This window comes from Meriones unguiculatus, chromosome 16 (genome assembly GCF_030254825.1).
Source record: "Meriones unguiculatus strain TT.TT164.6M chromosome 16, Bangor_MerUng_6.1, whole genome shotgun sequence".
NCBI lineage: Eukaryota > Metazoa > Chordata > Mammalia > Rodentia > Muridae > Meriones > Meriones unguiculatus.
In genome coordinates, this window is record NC_083363.1 from 22370086 (window position 1) to 22392021 (window position 21936).

General features: G+C 40.9%; 1 protein-coding gene across 2 annotated transcripts in view; it reads right to left on the reverse strand.

Annotated features, from left to right (window-relative positions):
• Ctnna3 (catenin alpha 3) overlaps window positions 1-21936 on the reverse strand; it is a 1666920-nt gene that overhangs the window by 1575067 nt on the left and 69917 nt on the right. The gene's annotated exons all lie outside the window — the stretch shown is intronic.

Consider the following 21936-nt stretch of genomic DNA (forward strand, 5'->3'; position numbering starts at 1 on the left):
CATAACTAATTTTTCCACTGTTATAAATAATAACGTAAATGCCTGATGTGCAGAATATCTGATGTATGACACCTGTGGAAGAGCCCTTTGACCCCCAAAGGAGTCACAACCCACAGGCTGAGAGCCACTGCTTTAAAGTTAACCAACTGGGGATGGAATTCAGCAGGTGGAGTGTTTGCCCTAAGGTATGTGAAGCCCTGAATTCAATCCCCAGCACCCACAAACCAGGCATGGAAAGGCACACTTATAATCACATCACTCTATAGGCAGAAATCCGAAGTACAAGGTCACCCCAGGCTACACAGACTATGATAGCCTGGAATATGATAGTCTCTCTCTTGTAATAGCTTAACATAGACCATTTACTCTGTACAATGTATTGAATAACATATATTCTAAAGTTTAGTCACAAAAAATAATATTACAGGTACATAATTGTCAGAGAGATACCATCTCTCCTATTTTAAGTTCTTTTCATTTAAAATATATTTTATTATAAAAGTATCATGTGTTCGTTGCTTTTAAAGATACCAATATAGAAGTCCAAAAGGGAAAGCTGGCCTCCTCCATCCCATCTCCAGTAACCAAATTCATAGAGAATGACTACATCTGCTGTTCAAGTTTCAGAGTATAAACTTATTTCATTGATAAAGTAATACATGTCTATTTCTTTACACTATGCTGGGGCTGGGGAGATGGCTCAGTGGGAAAAGGTGTTTGCCACCAAAGCTGCTGGCCCAGGGTCCACACAGTAGAAGGAGAGAAATGACTCCCCAGAATTGTCCTCTGACCTCACACACATGCCCTGCCATACACACACTAAATAAATCAGTTAATAAACTAATACAATAAATTCTTTAAATAATAACCCAGCATATTAAATGACATAAAGTAAAACTGTTTAATTCGCCATACTAATCTTATAAAACACAAACTATTCAGTTATTATTTACCTATATAGAAATCTATCCCTGAATTTTTGTTTCATGTGTATGTATACACAAATGTTTATTGTATATATATATATATATATATATATACATACATACAGAGAGAGACAGATTTCATGTCATACAAAAACATAATCACTGTGTAAATTATAAATCGGAAATACAATGGGTCTTGAGCTGCTTTTCAAGGAACACTGTCTTACAGAACTTTCTGCAGTTTGTTATTTGTGTTTACCAGTTACTTTCTGTATACAAAGACAGATGATCAGGGGTCACGGCAATAAACAGTGCAGACTCTGAAGCCAGATTGGCTCCATGTGTCTAGTTTCACGTCTTGGGTAGTTCACTTAGCCTTCTTGCTGCTTACTTTCCTTGGTGTAATAAAAATAGCAGATAAAAAAATAGCAGAGCCAGGTGGTGGTGGCACACACCTTTAATCCCAGCACTTGGGAGGCAGAGGCAGGCAGATTTCTGAATTCAGGGCCAGCCTGGTCTACAAAGTGAGTTCCAGGATAGCCAAGGCTATACAGAGAAACCTTATCTCAAAACAAAACAAAACAAAAAACAAACTCTCTGTAGGCATAAAGTCATTTGTAATTTAAATGCTAATTTCTGTATGACCCCTCCCCCCCATATCTGGTTACAATCCTTCCTCTGAGAATCTCCTGTCTCAGTGTTGTGTAAACACTGCTCCCCAACTGTCCCCTGCTATGCCAATGAAGCAGCGTACAGCCAATTGCTGAGCAGGGGAGAGAATAGGGCTAGACTTCCTGCCAGACAGGGGCCCAGAAGTTAGAGGAGGAAGAAGGGGATTCATCCCCGGAGAGCTGAAGTGAAATCAGAAGAGGGGCTGGATCAAGAACACTACAAAGTGCAGGTGTCTCTGGGATGCACGGTGGGAGGAGACAAATTAACTCAGATGGTTAAGAATGGAGTAATAACTGCTCAGTTCTTGTCAGCTGATAGCCGGGTTAAGCGAGAAACAGAAACAAACACTGTTTAGTAAAAATAACTTTAACAACTCTCAGCTCCTTCTCCAGCACCGTGTCCGCCATGCTTCCCACCTTGCTGAGAGTAGACTAAACTCTGAACTGTAAGCCAGCCCTAAGTGAATGTTCTCTTTCATCACATTTGCTGTGGTCATGGAGTTTCTTCACAGCAGCAAACCCTATCTAAGACAATTTCTGAACTTTATTTTTTTCTGAAATCAAACACAGATATTAATTTATTGATGAGCTATCATTTTACACCAATTCTATTAAAACCTAAAGCAGTTTGCTGTGTTCAAGTCAGATAGCAAAACAGTATTTAGTAAAGCTGGGAGTCACAGGACTTGCACACTTTTACGAATGTAGTGTGAATACAGGCCATACAAGGCACTCACAGTTAGAGGCTGGCTGCCGTTCATTTCACAGCAACATCCAATAGAAATTATTTTATAAAAAAACAACCCACATTTTGGTCTCATTTACAGATTCACAACAGCCCAGTCGGTCAGTGAATTCTATACAGTTTTATACAACATATGAAAGTCTAAAGGACGAGGCTTATGGAGGTACTTTAACAGCTGTGAAAAACAAAAAAGGCTCAAACTCTTCACACTTCCCATAAAAACTTCAATAGGGTGGAGACTTAGAGGAAATCTAAGTTCACTGCGTAGCCCTGTCTGTCCTGGAATTAGTTTTGTAGACCAGGCTGGACTTGAACTCAAAGAGTTCCACTTTCCTCTGCTTCCCAAGTGCTGGGATTAAAGGCATGCAAGCCACCACTGCCTGGCTCTGAACTTTATTTTTAAAATGTATTTTTAATTGTGTGTGTGTGTGTGTGTGTGTGTGTGTGTGTGTGTGTGTGTGTGTGCATATGAGTGCATATGTTAGTACAGCTGCCTGAAGAGGCCACAGGTGTTAGTTACAGGAGGTTGTGAACTGCCCCGAAGGGATGCTGAGATAAAAGCTTGGGCCCTCTGCAGGTATTGTGCATGCTCTTAACCACTGAGCCATCGCATCAGTCGCAAATTTCTGGACTTTAAATGAGAACATTGAGAAAGTGAAAGAAGGACTAGGGAGATGGCTCAGCAGTTAAGAGCATGCACAGGCCCTTGCAAAGGACTCAAGTTTGCAGTGTCCCAGAATCCACATGGTGGCTCACACCTGTCTCTAACTCCAGTTTCAGGGGACCTGACACCCTTTTCTGCCTCCAAGGGAACCAGGCACACACATAGCACACATACACGAATCAGGTAAAGAAATTCATACACATAAAATAAAAATAAATAAATCTTCAACTTAAAAGAGAAGATGAAAAGACAACCTGTAGAATGAGAGAAGAAACTTTCAAATCATGTATCTGAGCAGCCACATCCCTTCCATCATAGGGGTGAAGTAGTACTAAGGCAATGCTATTTGCCAAGAAATGAAGTATAAGTAAAAACAGAAATAATTACGGTGATCTCTGTAGACCCTTTGACCTGCAGACACCTGCATTTCTTACACTTCTGGGGAAACACCAATTCACCAAGGGTAAACAGCGGGGTTTTTTCTTGTCAAACAATGAGCTGAGAGAATATGATTCCAGCTCTAAAAGGCTGAACTCCAAGCACTGTGCTCTCATCACTACAATGTGTCCTTTCTAAATATGGTGGCCGACTGATGGACCCAATAATCAAATATGTCAACATTTCATTTCCCATCCTTCAGTTCTGACAGTGTGCGGTGGTAAACAAAGGCAGATGTACCAAGAATCTGACACACATATCAAGACTGCTAACAAAGCTTCCACGTCCGTCCTCTCCAGTGATACTTAGGTGGGAAAATAAATCCAGTGACCCTGACTTTTCAGACAATCTGTAGAAAAACTCCTGGTAATTTGCAAGCCTCTGATAACCAGATTCCTGTTATGGATGTAGGACCAGAAGTCAGTGTTTACCATATAGGTGTTATTAAATAAATATTGTAATTGAATTAAGTGAAAAAAATCTACGATCTAGTTTAAAGCTTATAAATTACTAATGAAAAGAAAAACGAGTTTTTAAATGTATTTCTTTATTTTTTCTCTGTATGAGTGTTTTGCCTGCATGCATGTGTATGCATCTTTGCATGCTTGGTGCCCATGTTGACAGAGAGGGCGCCATATTCCCTGAGATTGGAGGTACAGACAGTGTGAGCCACAATGTGGGTGCTGGGACCACACACCCAGGTGCTCTTCAAGAACAACAAATGCTCTTAACCACCTAACTAACACTCCAGCTCTAACCCAGCTTTTAAATAGGCAAAGGCCATAAACAAGCATTTCGCAAAAGAAGAAATTCAAATAGCCAATAAGCACATAAAAAGATTTTCTGACATTAATATAATATAAATTATTAAAGCATAATTACATCTATATTAAGGTTTTAGTACAGCTCTTTGCCAAGATTATTTTTGATTGGTTAAAAATAGGCACATATGTTTAGTAGTCAAAAGCAAGACATTAAAGACTGATAAGCACAGGATATAAGAGAAATAAGAATGGTGTGTGTGTGTGTGTTAGCTAACCTAAAAAATTGAGGAATTGAAACTAATTAAACCATCTCCAAGTAATTCTCCCATTGTAATCCCAAAACAGGTTATTCTTCTGTTCTCCCCTCAAGGCATAATAGTGAAAACTATTACAAAATTCAACTGCCAGCTTACCTAGCCAGTTCTCTAACTTTCTATGAAGTCCTTAGAAAGTCACATAATTTTTTTTCTGTATAAAATTTATCATGTAAACACAAAAACTAGTAGGAAAACAACTCTGCTCCCCAGAGAAGAGTATTAGATGATCACAGAGCTCTTAAAGGCCAAAGGTATTCTCCATAGCATCTAATGCTTTGTCTCTTTTTGTGTGAAGATGTATTATGTCCAGCTCAGAGCTAATTCCATGAAACTTCTAGAACATGTTCTTAACTGTGGTGCTACAGCAGGATCTGCATTGTCAGCCCATCATGAAACTCCTGTTATCAGCCACACCACTGCCAAGGTTCAACTCTTCCTAGCCAGTGAACTATCAACAGTGACCTTCACTCTCAAATGCCTCTCTCCCAGGATGGCTGAAACTGGTATTTACTGAACTGGGTAAATGCCAAGCATGAGAGAAAAGGACAGGACAAAAAATATTGGTCAAAAAAGAAGGCAATGAAGATCTTTATTGTGAGAAAATGGGGCAAAGGGAATAAGAGACACTAGTTCCTTCTCTGGGGTCACCACCATAGACTGTGAGCATTAGGTAAGGAGAATGAATGTTTACATCTCCGCAAAAGTCTCTAGTGTTACAAAGACAAGCACAATAAAAATATAACCTACAATAATATATGAGCATAGGAAAGGCTAAGAACACAGAAGGCTCTATTCTAGAAACCCAAGGACTCCTGTTATTATAGACCCTGGATGATCTGAGTGTAATCACAGCTCACTGGAGAGTCTCTCACGGGTTTCTTCCACTTGATTTTGGTATGACACTTAGAACCTTTCAATTTTAGAGTAATGTTTAGCATTTTCATGGAAAACTCTGTCTGAGCCAGACACAGTGGCTCACACACAGAGTCCCAGCACTTGGGGGTAGAAACAGGAGCATCAGGAATGCAAGGCCAGCCTCAGTGACATAGTAAGTTTGAGGCTAGTCTGGGCTTTAATAGTTTGCATCAAAATTTTCTTTCTTTCTTGTTTTCCTTTTCACTTCCAAAGCTTCACTTGTTCTGTGAACCTAAAGCTCGCTGACAGAGAATATGGGTGAACATTTTGAGTCTGTCATTCCATCATAATTTCAATTTGAAACTGATCTTGATGCAAATTGTATGTGTGTAAGATAAAAAAAAAAAAGAAAAGGCAGAAAGACCAATCAGCTGGGAAGAACATGCAGCGAGCTTACCAACTCCTTTCTCTCCATAGTGACCCTTTGGGCACACAGACAAAATGGCTCCCAATAATCCTTCATAACCAAGACTAAAGGGTATCCCTCAGATTCGTATTTTCTAATGTCTCATGTTATAAATTTTAATCTTACAGTTGATGTCAAATCAGACCAACAGAGCCAACAAATCTGGGCCGGGGGGTTGGGGGCGCTGCAGAGACTGATGCACCAACCATGCAAGGAGAGGACACAGATCCCTTCCTCAGAGGCAACAGATAGGCAGCTCAGTCTCTATGTGGGTCACCTAGTAAGGGGAACAGGGGCTGTCTCTGACATAGACACTGTTGACTGCTCATGATCACTTCCCCCTGGTGGGGTGGCCTTGCAAGGCCACAGAGAAAGATCATGCAGACAGTTCTAATGAGACATGATAGGATTGGGTCAGATAGTAGAGGAGAAGGGCTCTCCATTTCTGAGGACTATAAGAGAGGTATAGGGGGGAAAGGATGAAAGGGTGGGACCAGGAAGAAATGAGAGAAGAGGCTACAATTAGGATGTAAAGTGAATAAATTATAAAAATTTAAATTTAAGAAAAAAAAAGAAGAATCAGATTGGATCCCAGGTTTCAGTCCATAGCTAAATGCAAACTATCCAGTGATTAGAAGAACTGACATGTCCAAATAAAGACACTGCCAATCATAAAGAGACTATGAAAACAATATTACAAAAGTTGATGGCATCCATCCAAACAGTTCCAACAGAGTTACAGCTTTATCTAATAGGGTATACTACTATAAATCCGCTGATAAGATTATTCTCTATGGAGATAACGATGATTCTCATGATTTTTAACTATATGATTAAATATTTTTACTTGCTCAATTTTCTTCATTCTATTTCTATGACCACTAGCAATATTCTGGTCTATGTTTATTATTCTATCTACTGAGAGACTTTTCTGGCTGAGTCACTCACTGTCTTTTGCTCTATATAATAATTTTCATTATAAATTAGATTAGATTCTGCACATCTAATAAAACTTATAATTTAAAAAATTAATTCTGAGTAAGAGAGATGGGTAAAGGTGCCTGTATCCAAGCCTGGTTACCTGAGTTCAAGTCCTGAGCCCCTCAGGATTGAAGAAGATGAGTCACAAAGGTTACCTTCTAACCTCACATGGTATGCCTGCAGGCACACACATATTATATATGTATATATGTATACATATATATAGTAATAAGGTGTAATGAAATTTTAAAATAGATTCTGGCTTTACATTTTAGCTTCATTATTAATTAATGTAGTTTTGTTTGAGATACAAACTGGATCCTAGCCTATGTGTCCAAAAGTGATCTTAATCATAAATAGCAGAATCCACCCTAGCTAAATTTAAAAGTAAAGGCCCAAAAACTCAAATTTTAATGCTCTTGAGGCAGAAATATCAGTCAAGATAAACTCCTAACACCACCACATTTCTGTTTCACAGGAAACTCCACTTCTGCCATCACCTGGCACTCAGCACCTGTGATGTGAGGAATCACTGAGGAACCTCCCTCAGGATTACCCTAAGAAGATGCATCTGCCACTAGATGGCACGAAGAGCCTCCCTCTCCATTGCTGTCACTCACTGCAGCCTTCTGAGCCTCGAGGGGCCACATTCTCAATGGCCAGTGAAAAAGTTTGGGTTTGTTGTTTAACTTTACAGCATCTGCAGCATGTGTCTTCTGAATAATCACATTAGAAAAGAGTTGAAATTGGTCAGGTGACTCAATCCACACCACCCTGTCAAACTAGGCACTGCTTCAAACACTTAAATTGTATGATATTTGGCACCTCTCTCTTGCGCGCCCTTTCTCCTCTGCCACTTTTAAAATTAGGACGTCAAGATCTATTCTGTTTCCTCATGAAGACTAATGTAGAGATCCCACTGATAAATGTCAAAGTGCTTTTGAAAAGGTGTGGAGCTGTATGAATGCAAGGCAGCTCTCTGTACTAACTAATTATTCACAGCTTGTCATTCATTGAAGAGCTTTTGATGTAACAATCAAGAAAGGAAAGAGAAGGGAAGCGCTGAGCCACTGAAAAGTGCCTCTTCTCATTATGTTTGACATGGCCATTTGGAACAGTTAAGTAACTTCCCAGATACTTGAGATAATTCATCTATTTACCTATATCAAACGACTCTCCAGATTAAGAATAGCTGTTAGGAGCAGCAAGATGGCTCAGTGGGTAAAGACACTGGCTTCCAAGCCTGACAACTTTAACTCAATTCCCAAGACCCACATGGTAGAAGGAGAGAATCAGCTCTCACAGGCTGTCCTCTGGTTCCCACATGTAGACCTATAGACAGACAGACAGACAGAAACACACACACAAGTATAATTGTTATTTTTTAGGATTTTTTTATTTTTATGTATGTGTATTTGTGTGTGCCTACTTGTGCCTACATGAGTGCATGTGCCCACGGAGTCAGAAGAAGGTATCCAGTTCCCTAGAGCTAGCGCTACAAGCAGTTATGGAGGAATGTGGGTCCTGGGAACCAAACTGGGTCTTCTTTGAGAACAGCGAGTTCTCTTAACCACTGAGCCATCGCTCCAGCTCCAATGTAATAATTAAACAAAATAGACATTAATCAGAAACACAAAGGAGGAAAATGCTCACCTTTCACAAACACCTGCCCAGAAGCTCTAAGTCCTTCAACAATTAGGCATACCCTGCCAACCCGTATTTATAAGTCTCAACTGTATACAATCTTAGCAGCTGTGCCCTGATCCCTTGCTTATCTAATGCAATCTTTTCTCTTTTTTATGGTAGTTTCAACTTTCAGTAAGTTAATACTAAGTTTCATGTAACCTATCCTTTGCTATTTGCAATACTTGTTAAACTGCTGACCATTCCATCCAGTGCACAGTCTTTAAGGGTAATACACTCAGCATTCTCATTCAACCGCATATTTCCACCAACCTCGCTCAGACAAAAATATAAAACTACAAAAAAAAATAAAATAAAATAAAGAAATAACCATTGCAAGATTTAAAAGGGAGCCAAGATATGGAAATCTGACGGAATGGTGTTGAGAAATGAAAGCAAGAAGGAAAAGCTACAGTCTAGAATATGACATGGAAAGTCTGTCTTCAGGAATGTAAAGAGGCTCTGTACAGGAACTTCCAGGAAGATGTAAGACAGAACCGAATAATAGATCTGAAAGCCAAATTGACTTACTGAATTCCTGTGTGAGAAACACTGTGCTTCCTGATCGTGGGGAAGCGCTATTACCTCAAGTCATAAAAGGGGGGCTCTTTTCTCAACATAATTAAGAGACTCTCTGAGGAGATTAAGATGCCACTGAATGCCAGACTAAAGTTCTTTGTGTCAGAGAGCATCAATGCTACCCTATGGTAATAGGGGACATGCTGTGTCTGAACCACAGATGTCTTTAGAGGATGGTACACAATAGCTATGGACCATATGTGAGCAATGCCCACAGAGACAAGAAGGGGGCCCCAGATACCCTGTAACTGGAGTTACAGGTGGTTGTGAGCTGCCATGTGGGTGGTGGGAACTCAACCTGGGTTCTCTGAGGGAGCAGCCAGTACCTTTAACTACTGAACTGTCGCATCAGTCCTAAAGGTAACATGGTTTAAGGACTGGAAGAGAAAGTGTATTTCACCTTAACCATGGAATCTTTTTCTCTTGATAAGCACAAGGTTGTACCACTGAACTCTTGGAGTTGAATACGAGTATATTCAATGTCCAGGAAAGGGAAAGTCAAATAAGGGAGGGAGAGAGGGAGGAAAGAAATGGTGGCAACAAGAAAGAAGAGAGAACCCTGACATTAGAATTTCTAATCGAATACATGACTTTCCACAGTACATAATGTAATTCTCCTTCTCTGTCCTTTTTGCTCTTAAATGTTTCTGCCTGACTTTTAAGATTTCTGAGATATTTATTCTAGGGAATCTACATCTACTCTAGCACATAAAATAAGAAGGGTGAACGTGTTCCGTCTCGCATCCTGATCTCTGGAGGATGAAGAGAGAGAAGCTTTGGAATATTGTTTCATCCATTTACCTCAAGCCTGATCAGTTCCCTTCCCAGGAAAGACTGGCAGTCCTTTTTCTGCTCAGATTGCACACATACAAAGTGGGAGAAAGAGAAAAGAGTTCTATCTCTGACTCTGAGTATTATATCTCATTGGGTCTTTCTCTTTCCTTGGCTCCCAGGAAACTGACTGCATCCCAATTTATCACTGCCTATACATCACCAGCTTCCAAGGGGGAAAGCATCATATCTCTAAAGAATAAAATTCTCCTTGGGATATGTAATACATAAAGCTCTCTCCAAAGAAATAAAAAAGTATTGATAGTTTGTCTACCATGTAGATAATTCAGAACAAGCATCAAAACTGATAAACAAAATGATGTTGTTTCTGTTAACACCTCACAAAGGCAGACCCCTAACTAATACTAGAACATAGGAAATCAATAGAGCTTGGTAGCTTCTGTCCATTGAGGCCTTATTAACTATATTGTTGTCCTCAGCCAAATTCAATATAGCATATGATCAAATTTATGAAAGAGTTCAAAGGATTCAAAACTATATTATACCTAGAAATTATACTTTCAGGTGGAGTAGAAGATACCAGTATTAGCAGATACTATGAACTCCAGGACATCAGAGGCTGCCTTCCTGTCTCTAAAGAGACAACTCCGCTTCCATACATCTGCCTGCTCTCCTCAGATCAGGCATATCAGTAATTAGCATATCACTATCTAATAAGAAAATTAATGTAAGCCATATATACAATATTAAAAATTATTTATTGGCACATTTGCAAATGTTAATACTTACAAAATATTTAAGGAGCCACGGTTGTTATGTTTGCCTGTAACCCCAGCACTCAGGAAACTGAGGTAGAAGGATTGCCAGAGTAAGCTCATAGACTTGTCTGCACTACATAGTAAGATACTGCCTCAATACATAAATAAATGTTCAAAAATGAATCATGAATGCAGCGAGCAACAGTAAATGCAGAGACTCATAACTGGCCGAAGTATGGAGCCTAAGGGCCTATGACGTGCTCAGCCCTACGTGGAATATCTATGTCACCATCTGAGGCTCAAAGAATGTTCTGGAAAAATGGGTAGAAAGAAAAAAAATGTAAGAGCAGGTAGCAAGGGGAAAGTGTTAAGAAACTGTGTTTTATTGACATGGCCTAGCCATTGCATGCGTGGATTCACTGAGGCTGAACTAGTTAGTTCCAACTGTCAGCATGACACAACCCAGAATTACCTGGGAGGAGTAATTGAGAGACTGTCTAGATCCAGGTGCCCTATGTCTATATGTCTATGGGTTACTGTCAAGACTCTTAGTTGATGTAGGAAGACTCACGCTGAATGTGGGTACTGTTTCATAGCCTAAGTGATGATAGCTAGCCACCAAGGATCCATTCATTTCTCTCTGCTCTTGACAGTGGTTGTGATGTAAAGAGCTGCTTGAGTTCCTGAAACTTAGAAACTGAGTCTTCTCAACTATAGGGCAGAGCTGACAATGATGACTGAGTTCACAGGAAAGTGAGGGTTAGTACTGTGATCAACACTTTATGTACCCCACATTATTAAATGCATAAATGATAATATAATGTTGTAATTTACATCATCAAAATCAGAGAGGTACTGTGGAAATTCTTTCCACATTAATGCAAAATGAATTTTCCTACAGCAATAACCTAGTCTTGTCACTGTCTTACTTAAAAATTTCCTAACGGCTGTTATCATTTAAGCCTGATATCTCACTTTGTTTTACATCCATCCCATGAATGGCAAAGCTTCAAAGTCAGAAAAAGACGAACAATACAAAGTGAAGATGAAATGAAGCCAAAGGCACAAAAGAGAAAATCTGGGCTGTGTGGTGCTCTCTTAGTCAAGGAAACAGAGTATCTGCGAAAAGAGAAAAGAACCAACTCTATGAAGCGTGATAACAGTTCAAATAAGATGATGATAAATACAAAAGTTTTTAAAAGACATGAGAGAGTATGAGAGTTCAGTTTCTAAATTAATGTGTTTAGGTAACACCATAAGAGCTCTTATGCTATGGAGTAAATGGTCAGAGCTGTATTGTTGACCACAGCGTGTATCTCCACTCACTATGGAAGAAGGTTACAGGGTTTTACCACTTGTGATGTGACTCAAACGTTCCCAGGAAAGATGCACTATGGAACTGAGTTGCACAATTACCTAAGTACTGACAGAGAAAAGTGACTGAGAAGCACTCAGGATTTTGCAGTAAAGCTTTCTACGAGAGCTAATAGTTTTCAACTTTGTAGTTATAATTAAATCCATGGGAATGAAGAGGCTCCTCAAGGAAATGAGGAGACACAGGATTCCTAACACTAACTAATGCTTAAGGACAAAAGAAAAAAGAAAAAAGAAAGTGATAGGGAGAAGTCTATGCGGAAAGTGAGGAAGGAGGTAGAAAAAGGGAGTGGAGAGAAGGTGGGAAAATACGGTAACAAACATGGCTGAGACGTAGAGGAGCATTTAAAGAGTGCCATAGCAGCTGTACTAACAATAAACCATCCATGCACCCTCAACAGGCAAGGTAAAATGCGGTTACAAGTTTAAGAGAACAGAAAAATTCAAAGTAGGGTTTTTCAGTGAATACTTGCCAATCATCAGGTAGAGGCAAGCTAATACATGTAAAGAAAGAGCCAATGAAAGAGAAGAATGAACACACGGCAAAATATCACTACAGAACAAGTATTTCCAGAGAAGGGAAAAGGCTAGGATCCAAATTAATTTCAAAGAATAAAAAAAGAACTATTTTCTTAGAAACTGGGATAATCAAGAACAGAAATTCTTAAGATTTTTATTCCTGGCTGTGCTGATTAATTTTAGCTGTCAACTTGACACAACCCAGAATTATCTGGGAACAGACTCTTAGTGAGGAATTATCTAGGGAGCGTTGGCCTATGGCATGTCTGTGAGGAACTGTCTTGGTTGCTAATTGACTGAGCCCACTATGGGTAGCACTGTTCCCTAAACCTGGCCCTGAACCATATAAAGCAGAAGAAAACAAGTAATCAGCAACCCACTGTTTATCCTCTCTTCTCTTGACTGTGGATTCAGTGTGTTATGCTCCTACGTGGACCTCCCCAGGATAAGGCACCATAACATTAGGCAAATAAACCCTTTCTTTCCTAAGTTGTTTTTTTCTTTGCACATTTGTCACGGTAACAGGAATGAAACTAGAGTACTGTGTTGGTTTGAATAAGAATGGCCCTAATAGTCTCACGTATTTGAATGCTTAGTCACCAGAGAGTGAAGGAACTCTGACAAGATTAGAAGGGTTAGGAGGTGTGGCCTTCTTGAAGGATGTCAATGGGGATGGGCTTTGAAGTTTCAAAAGCCCATGCTAAGCCCAGTTCTGTTCTCTTCTCTCTCTCTCTCTCTCTCTCTCTCTCTCCTCACAGATCAGGATGTAGCTCTCAGCCACTTCTCCAGCACCATGCCTGCCTGCCACCATGTTCCATGCCACCACGTTCCCTGCCATGATGATAACAGACTCAGCCTCTGAAACTATAAACAAGCCCCCAACCAAATGTTTTCTTTTATAAGAGTTGCCTTAATCACAGTGTCTCTTCACAGCAATAGAACAGTGACTGAGACAAACGATGACCCTGAGAAATTGCCAACCACATAATGTATTTTTTTTTATAATAGAATGTGCAACAACCATTAATATTCAGGCTCATGTTATTTAAGCATAAGCTTACATGGTGTTGTACATTTACACAATGGAATACTACTCAGCTATTAAAAAAAAAGGAAATCATGAAATTTGCAGGCAAGTGGATGGTACTAGAAAATATATTCCTGAGTGAGGTAACTCAGACCCAGAAATATACTTACTTATAAGTGGATATTAGCCATACAGTATAGGATAACCATACCCTAATCCAGACCCAAAAAGCTAAGTAAGAAGGAGGACCCAAGGAAAGATGCTTAACTCTCACTCAGAAGGAAAAATAGAATAGACATTAGAAGTGGATGAAGAGAGGGAACTGGGTGGGAGAGGGGGTGGGGAGGAGAATGAGGGTGGGGTCAGGTGTGAGGAGAGCAGAGTGGGAGGTGAAAGGGCTGGGAGAGTGAAGAGAAACTGATGGGGGAAGAATCTCTGGGACAAGCTAGAGATCTGTGGCAGGATAGGCTCCTGGGAGGATATGGGGTGACTCTAGCTGAGACTCCTAGCCGCAGGGATATGGAGACTGAAGTAGCCACCTCCTATTGCCAGGCAGGACTTACAATAGAGGAAGGGGGACACCTTCAACACAAAACCTTCAACCCAAAATTTACCCTGCTACAAGATGTGCAAGGATAAAGATGGAGGAGATACTGAGGCAATAGCAAGCCAACCCTGGCCCAGCCTGAGACCCAGCCCATGGGCGAGCGCCAACCCCTGACACGATTAATGATACTCCACTATGCTTGCAGACAGGATTAGCATGACTGTCCTCTGAGGGGCTCCACCAAGCAGCAGACAAAAATAGATGGCTGAGACCCACAGCCAAACATTAGGCAGAGCTCAAGGAATCTATGGAAGAGTTGGAGGAAGGACAGAAGGGACCTGGAGGGGACAGAGCTCTACAAGAAGACCAACAGAGCCAACTAACCTAGGCCCATGGGGGTTCACAGAGACTGAACCACCAACCAAAAAGCATGTATGTACTGGTCCTAAGCCCACTAAACATATGTAGCTGATGAGGATTTTGGTCTTCATGTGGGTCCCCTAGCAATTGGAGTGGGGGCTGCCTCTGCCATGGACTCTGTTGCCTATTTTTGGATCACTTTCTCCTTGCTGGGGTGCCTTGTCTAGCCTCAGAGGAAGAGGATGAGCTTAGTCCTGATGCAACTTGATGTGCTGGGGTGGATTGTTATGGAGGGGGGCCTTCCCTTTTCTGAGGAGAAGGGAGGCGAAAGAGGGTGGGAGGGTAGGACCAGGAGGATGGGGTAGAGGGGACTGCAATCAGGATGTAAAGTGAATCAATAAATAAATTAATGAGAAAAAGAAAAACATAGCCCCCATCGGTTCATGGGGAATGGCACTATTATGTGTGGTCTTTTTGGAGTAGGTGTGGCATTGTTGGAGAAAGTGTGTCTCAATCGGTTCATGCTGCCTGTCAATCTTGATGTAAAATACTCAGCTACCTCTTCAGCACCATGTCGGCCTGCATGCTGCCATGCTTCCCACCATGATGGTAATGGACCATACCACTGAACTGTAAGCCAGTCTCAATGAAATGTTTTCCTTTATAAGAGTTGCCATGGTCATGGTGTCTCTTCACAGCAATAGAAACTCTATACCAACATCTATGAAATGACTAGAGAGTAGCACCTCCTCTCTAGCCAAAAAGGAGAGCAGAGTCATTGCTAGTGCATGAATCACATTTTTATTACAGACTTTGCGAGCTGAGGTTTCAGGCCACACTTTCATTTCCAGGCCTCACCACTTGCTAATCCGTCTGTTAGCATGCATTAAATCTTTGCCCTTATCTTTGACTTACACATCGAAGTGAATGGTGGATAGCCTAGACAAACTCTCATCGCTTCAAAATTGGCAGTGCTGTCATTCCTCCAATCAGTACGTCTATCTGTCATAGGTCCAGCATTCCAAGTGACTGTCAGTGAGATGGCTGAACACACACATCTTAAGTACCTTCCCACATGCCAGCTGACCCCATAATGAGTTCTCAGCAAACTCGGAAAAGTTTGCTGAGAAATCAAATGCAGTGTAAGAAAATCCTGCTGTAGATTTTCTCGAGTGGATGGGTGCTAAGGGGTACCATGTTGGGTGTTTTTCAACAACTCGCTGATTACAAGCAATGTAGCTAATTAGCTCATCAGCCTTCAGTGGAACTGTTTCCATAAACATTCTGCCAGTTTTAGAACACCACACGTGCATGTTAAGATATGTTCCAAGAGTGTTTAGTGAAAAGACTGTTACACTTGTGACTTAATGCTTACCTAAGAACATCATAGATGTAGCAACACTCACACGCATGCAATACATCCATAGATGGAAATAATTCAGGTAGCAGCTATTGCCTTTAAACCCAAACAGATGCCATGAGTAATTGGCTGTAAATACCAGGCGTTTCATCAGAACCCCTAACTGCAACATTGCTGAACAGGGTAGATGCGCCTGACCAGTTATTTAGGAATACTTAATTAAGGCTGAGCTGCTATTTTCCTTATAAGTGAATTTTCAAGACAGGTGGATTTCAAACTTTTTAAATATAAGAGACACAGAATGGCTACCAGTGGGTTTTTTTAATCTCAGGTTCATTAAGACACTACTTACTTCCTTATTTGAACCATGCGTTGGGGGGCTGGAGAGATGACTTAGTAGATGAGAGCCAGCTGCTTTTCAGAGGATCTAGGGTAGTGAAGTGATGTTTTTGTACACTGTGTAAGGATTATCCTTGTGTATTCATTCAGATGTTGGTTTCTGTGCCCAGAGATCTGACCACAGGCTGGACTTTGGTATTGCCTTTATTATGAAGTATCTTCTGTCTCAGTACTTTTGTAAACACCGTTCTCCATCACCTCTGACTGGTTAAATAAAGAGCTGAACAGTTGGGCAGGAGAGAATAAGGCAGAACTTTCGCCATCAGACAGAGGATCTCAGGTGGGGACCAGAGGGAGGAATACCGCCATCAAAACATGGATGGAGAAGGAGAAGCCAGGGCGAGACTCAGACGGCAGGTAATGGGCCACCTGACTGAGAAGTAGGCCAGGCCAATATTATTTGGTTATAATAGCTGAGTATCTGAGCAGCTCTTGTGCCTGAAGCTTTTAATAAATGTAAAAGTCTCTGTGTCATTATTCAGAGCAAGGGCAGGGGTAGAAAAGAACTTTGCCTTTTACGTTAGGGGGTTGATTTCCAGCATTAACATGGCGGCTCCCAACTGCAACTCCAGCCCCAGAGCGTGCAATGCTGTGTTCTGTTCCATGGAATCAGGCACACAAGTGGCTCATACATGTAGGCAAAACACTCATGCACATAAATAATGATAATAACAAATTTTAAACATGCACTGAATAATTGAAAAGCATTTTAAGGGAACGTTTAAAGATACCCACATTGGAAACTTAACAGTGTCATTTGTGGGTGAAGCCTGTGTCCCCAGATGAGGAGACTGACGACACCTTCAGGGGACCATTCTCCCGTTTCTAGACATAATCATTTTATCTCGCTATTATGGATGGTGGCAAGTCTAGGTTTCTAATTCCTAGTGAAAAATAAACATAGAGACCTGAGGTTTTAGAAATCATGGAGGTGAAAAATTAAGGAAATGTGGAAAGAAAGATGAACAGAAAAAAATCCGTGAAGACAAGGGTGCAGCTGGATAGATAACTCCTAAGATTCTATAGCACAGAAAGGTAACTGGAGTTGACAATTAACATTTGTCAACTGGACATTGCAAAATATTAATAACTAGCAGGATTTTGAATTTTCCTAACTGAGAAAATAGATCTATGCCTGAGATGTTGGGAATACAAATTTCCCTGATCTAAACATTACGCATGACGTACCTACATAAATGTATTGAAATATATACTGTACCCCACAAATATACAATTACTTTGAATTGATTAAAAATACCTACTAATTTCTAAAAATAATATAACCTGAATCCTTATATTTTATACATGAGAAATATGAGCAATATGTTTTCATTGCGTTTTTATTAATTGAATGTGTGTGAGTGTGTGAGTTTCTCCATGCTACTACAGCATGCCTGTAGAGATCAGAGGACAACTTTTGGGAGTCAGTTCTCTTCCTTCTACCTTGTGGGTCCCAAAGATCAAATTTATGCCATCAAGCTTCATGGCAAGAACCTTTACCTGTGACCCCTCTGGCCAGCCCAGGGTACGTACATTTTGAACAATGTGGATTACTCCTCATTTCTACCACAGGGCTGGGTCTGCCAGAAATAGTCCTGAGCCCTACGCCATGGTGCAATGGAGAGGTGGCTGCAGGCCAGAGTTTGGCACCCTTGCTTCTGGGGGACTCCCGCATGAGTGCCCTGGAGAGCAAAGCATTTCTTTTAATGTAAGATGCCACCGTCTATACTTAGGAGAGAGAGAGAGCCCTTGATGAATTCGAAAGCTCCTTACTAATCTTAGCATCCCTCCAACTGGTTTGTGGTGGCCTTGGTGGAGACCCAGGAATAAAAATAGATGAGAAGGTGGGATGTCCAATACATCTGCAGGTCCCCTCCCATCTCACACATGACCATAAGGCATGTGGTTCCCGTGCATAGTTCCTGGATTTGGTGGGCACCGCTACCAAGACTGCTGACACAGGCTGTACAGTACAGCTCCAGATAACTCACACTGAAGTATTTGCAGCAGGAGGCAGTGTTGGTGCTATGCTCCATCTCAGCAGGCATTCTGGCTTATGGAGACAGTATACAAGAACTGAACCTTCTTTCCTGAACACTCTTGAGATCCCAGCTTAATTACTTCCTTTTACATTAAAAAAACAAAACAAAACAATTATTTGAGAGACTTCTGGAAGGCTTCTGGAACAACCTCTCTCCCTCATCCCCTCCCCCAAATAACACTCTAGACAGGAAGCCATTGAAAAGAACTCTCTCTTCAAGCATGGTTGGCTACCATAAAAAGCTAAAATGTTACGCTCAGGATGCAAGGCTAAGCACTGCACTCAGGGTCAGCCACTTTCGACCAAGAGAAGAGCAAGTCTGATTGCATGCGGGTTGATGCCCCAGGTCCCGCCTCTGAGAAAAAGGTATCAGACGGGTCTGATGCTCTTTGGGTGGATGACACCTAAATGAACATCGGTACAAAGTCCCAATTTATATCTAATATCAGAGATCAGACCTCTACTCTTGCCTGATGTGTCTAAAACAAAAAGGGGGAACTGTAGAGAGCTGCGGAATGCTATGCCTTAAAGATGGAGCTGGTTTCTGCCTTCCATCTTCCCGATGGTGAGTGCTCTCTGTCACAAACAACTCCACATTTGGCTAAGGCTGAGGATCTGGCTTGCTTCCATGTATGTGGACCTATCTGCATTGCCCACGTGGCATGCTGGGGTTGGCTACCCAGAGGCTATTTAAGCTGTGGACTGGCTTTACCCAGGGTCAGATGATTGTTCAAGGTTCCTGAATAAACTGCATTGAAAAAAAAAATTGGAAAAAAAAAAACAAAAAACAAAGATAGGTTAATATTCCAAAGATTTAAAAAATATGAAAACCCGCAAAGACATATTAAAGTTGTTTTTAGCTCTGCTTGAAGTCATTCTCATGCAAAAAAAAAAAAAGAAAAGAAAAGAAAAGAACTCTCAAAATTGTGATGGGGTGCTAAAGCATAGCTCTCCACAGCTGATGGCCTCTATCTGGGGTGCAGGTAGGGAAGGGCTAAGTTTTCTTTAAGGGGCTGTTTATTGGTAGTTTGACCATGCTCCAGTGGGTATACGGACAGCACAAATTATACTTGACATTTTTCTTTTTTTCTTTCTTTCTTTCTTTCTTTCTTTCTTTCTTTCTTATTTCTTTTTTCTTATTCTTTTGTTTTGAGGGAGGTCACATAATAAACTCAGATATATGAGATTTTATATAAACACTGGACTCTTTTTTTTTTTTCATTTTTAATTCAGGTTTGTTAATTCAGCCTAAGTTGATTTGAGTAAGTAGAAGTAAAAGCTAAATTAGGGGGAGCCTCAAACTCTATTGGAATCTTCTGCCACTCTCCTGTCATGGTTAAAGTAAACTTTATGAACAAAGGCTCCCAGATAGAAGCTGCACTCTCTAGTGAACCTTCTGCAAGGCTGAGTGACTGTCAGAACGTCCAAGCCTGTGGGAAGGTTGAGATGTGGCAGAATACATGGATGGATCCTTAATTAAGATCCATCTTGGCTATCTTTAGTCCTATTGTTATCCATCCTTTCCCACCTCTCTCTGATCTAGCAACCTTCTGGCGATAGGGTGAATCTTTTTGAAATGTATTAACTTCGAAGACCCTACTCACTTCTAACCAAAGAGCTAAATGTCACCAGACAGCACCCGAGGCCGATAGCAAAACTTTCCCTGCTTTGCCTTAACCATGTCTCCACCAGTCTATTTGGAAAAGTGCTTTGATTTATGACTTCCTTTGTTCTGTTACTATAAAACTATCACCAAACTCTTGCCACAGGGAGTAATTTAAGTCTGTGTTCCTAGGCAATGGTCGCTCATACTTGGTATCTTTGCGGTGAGAGCTGTGGTCTTGTGTGAACAATTGTAAAAGTTTCCTCTCTCGCACCTAGATCATTACCAAAAATAAGCAGTATCTCTGTTTTTCTATTTGTCTTTAAAATTGATTCTGAAGGACAATTCATGCTGCCAATAAGCCTCTGGAGCAAAGTGAGTTATCACAGGTTGTCTCAGCTGCCACAGCACGATATGTATCATTCCAGGTATCTATACAGTAGCAAGGAAGAGGGTGAAGGAGGGGAAGTGAGGGACAGGGAGGAGGAGAGGGAGGGGCACTCTCAGAATGTAAATAACCTAATTTTTTAAAAAAGGATAAAGTAACGTATAAAGCTAGTTGGGATAATGGTTACCATTGAGGTGAGAGTATAGTAACTGATTGGGGCACAAGAGCTGCTTCTGGGATTTCAGTAATGTTCCTCTATTGCTTTTGTTTTATATTTGGATGTCATTTTATATATTTTTATGTGTACATGTGTGTCTATATGTACACACAGCACATGAATACGGTACCAAGAGGGAATAAGAGGCTATTTTATCCACAAATCCTCTAGAACTGTAATAACAGGTGGTTGTGAGCTGTCCTGCTGTACTAGGAGTTGAACCTGGATCCTCTGTAAAAGCATGCAGCACTCTTAACCGCTAAACCAGCAACTTCATGTTGTTTGTTTGTTTGTTTGTTTGTTTGTTTGTTTGTTTTAAGACAGGGTACAATGTAGGATTGCCCGGCCTATCCCTCAAAATATAGACCATGCTGACTTCAAATTCATAAAGATCCACTTGCCTCTGCTTCTACCTCTGCCTCTGTCTCTCCTCTCTCTCTGCCTCACCTCTCTCCTCTCTGTTCCTCTCTCTCCTCTCTCTGCCCTTTCCTCTCTCTTCCCCTCTGACCCTCTCTCTGCCCCCTCTGAATCCCCCTCTGATCCTCTGACCTTCTGACCCTCCCTCTGACCCTCTGCCTATACCCTTGTCCCTGCCCCTGCCCCTGCCCCTGCCCCTGCCTCTGTCTTTGTCTCTGCCTCTACATCCACCCCCTGAGTGCTGGTGTTAAAGGCATTGTCCACTACACCCCCAGCCTTTAGTAATGTTTAGTGCTTGATCTGCATGGAGGTTTCGTGAATGTGAGTTCATTAGTGAACATTTATTGAGTAGGTCACAATAGTATATGTACCTTTATGAATATGTGTTATTCTTTAATAAACCACTAAATAGCATTAACATATGTGGCTTAGATCTGCAGATCTGCAGATTGTAGGAAAGTATAGGTGAGTCAAAGAGAATACACACAGTACAGGTAAAATATGTAACCTATACAGTTAAGTAGTTCTTAGCTAATATCTCTGTAATTTTATAATTAGTCTGAAATATTTGAATAAAATTTCAGTCTTAATTCCTTGCTTGTATCCATGGGTATCCAGCAGATGGGGGGCTGCAAGATCAAGAGCAACTGTAAGCGGCCTCTACTACGCAGACCATTTTGCTGAATCTCTGCCCTCTGCCCACGTATCACCTTTCCTTTCATCATTTCCCCATTTGTACTAGCCATGCTCCACCTTCGGCAGGCACGCTCTTTAGGGAACACAAATGTTCTTATTTTTATCACTTTCAGCTCATAAGTAAAGCCACTATAGGCAGTAAAACAGAGAACAGAATCTCATAAGAAAGCTGAAATTATGCTATGTCTCTGTTGGAATTTTATGAACTACTCCCAAAGGGCTTCTTGAAAATAAGTCAATAACTACATCAATAAAACCACCCTCTGCTTCCAATACATTTCCTCTTTTCCAAATACCTCACATTTATTAGTTGCATTTCATTAGACCTTCACATACCACTAGACAAAGG